Source organism: Cucurbita pepo, unplaced genomic scaffold (genome assembly GCF_002806865.2).
Source record: "Cucurbita pepo subsp. pepo cultivar mu-cu-16 unplaced genomic scaffold, ASM280686v2 Cp4.1_scaffold000981, whole genome shotgun sequence".
NCBI classification, from domain to species: domain Eukaryota; kingdom Viridiplantae; phylum Streptophyta; class Magnoliopsida; order Cucurbitales; family Cucurbitaceae; genus Cucurbita; species Cucurbita pepo.
The window spans coordinates 7,296-9,162 of NW_019647180.1; the positions used below are offsets into that span (position 1 = coordinate 7,296).

The 1,867-nt window shown below is 41.8% G+C and overlaps 1 non-coding gene across 1 annotated transcript; it reads right to left on the reverse strand.

Moving 5' to 3' along the window:
- Positions 1–974: 974 nt before the first annotated feature.
- Positions 975–1,114, reverse strand: LOC111786065. Its single transcript, XR_002813747.1, has one exon. It is a non-coding gene; the product is annotated as a small nucleolar RNA Z247 (small nucleolar RNA).
- Between the last annotated feature and the right edge of the window lie 753 nt (positions 1,115–1,867).

Genomic DNA, 1,867 nt, shown 5'->3' on the forward strand with positions numbered 1-1,867 from the left:
AGAATCGAAAAGAGAGCTTTTGTTTGTTATAAGGGTGAAAATGAGGCCAACAAGCACACCCAAAAACTTTTAATAAGGAGTCATTTGGTGGGGTATGAAAAAGACGCTTTAAGGGGCATTTGTTATCTCGATGATACGGGTAGCAAGATGATTGATGAGATATGTGGCTGTAAGAAACGCATCATCCAAAAATTTAATAGGTACATTAGCATGAGCTAGAGGGACTAGGTCAATTTCAACAATATGATGGTGCTTGCATTCAGCAGACCCATTGTGTTCATGCGTGTGAGGGCACGAAACACGATGAGAAATTCCAAGGGAATGAAAGAATGTGTTATGAATTTTCTGATATTTTTCATCCCAATCAGACTAGACACACTTCATTTTAATATCTAGGAGACGCTCAACATGAGCTTGGAACTGCAAAAGTATACGAGGAGCTTCTGTTTGATAATGCATCAAATAGATCCACGAAAATTTACTGAAATCATCAATAAAGCTAATANAGGAGATGCTCAACATGAGCTTGGAACTGCAAAAGTATACGAGGAGCTTCTGTTTGATAATGCATCAAATAGATCCACGAAAATTTACTGAAATCATCAATAAAGCTAATATAATATTTAAAGCCCCCAACATATGGAGGTATAGGGCTCAAACATCCAAAAAAATCAGTTCTAAAGGTGACGAAGACCTATATTATTGAGACGTAAAATTAACTTTACTACTTGAAATGAAGGATGTCCAAGACATGCATGTCATTGGGTGTGAGTAGTAGGTCACCAGCAAATCTAGCAAGAAGGACGAGCAGAAAGGTCACGACGATCACAGCAGGTTGAGCAGGCACGCCACCTTGAGAACGACCATGACCACGATCCCTACGCCCACGGTTCTTCTGCTGACCACCACGACCAGTGTAATTGGCTAAAGATCAAGGATTTAACTGAAGTTCAGCTTGGTGTTCTAATTGGCAAGCTTCAAACACCATTAGATGTGCAAACACATCATCAAGTGTGAGGGCTTCACTCTTGGTAGTCATCGAAGTGACGAAGGGATCATAGTCAGGGTCAAGACTAGCAAGGAGATATGCGATCATGTCATTATCCCGCAAGGCAAAGCCGGTGGAGGGCAGCCCTTTGATCTTGTGAAAATAATCTACAGTAGACAGATCGCATTTCTTAGACGTGGCTTGCTCAACACAGATCTAAACAGTGTGAACACGAGTTGACGATGAAAACATCTGCTGCAAGGTATCCCACGCCTCCTTGGACGAGTAGCTGCAACCACATCGTGAAGAATCTCCTCAGATATAGAGGAGGGAAGGCCGCTAAGGATCTGTTGATCTTGATCATACCACCGATCACAGGCCGGATTAAAGACTAGGTTAGCACCAGCAGCACTTGAGGAAGGGACTAGCTTGGTAGGTGTGGCAATGGTGCCATCGAAGTAGCCCATAAGCTTCGTACTTCATAAGTAGGGGAAGAGATGAGCGTGCCATATAATGAACTTCTTTTTCATGAGACGAATTGTGAAAGCGTGGTGGAGAGGGATTGGGCCAAAGGTCGACGCCATGGTAGATGAGATCGTGTTGGAGATAGTGGATGGGGAGGAAGAAAACATGATAGACATTGCTAATAAATAAACCGTGGCTCTAATATCATGTTAGGTTGAATGGCACTGTAACCTATATGGGTCATGATCTCATGTATTNTGTAACCTATATGGGTCATGATCTCATGTATTTATAGACGTGTATAATGATGATTACATGATGCACCTTGACCCATGGTAACAAACCAGTAAATCTGTAGATAATCTTACTATGTATAGATATGACCTATTCTACATTTAACACCCTCATCCCTTC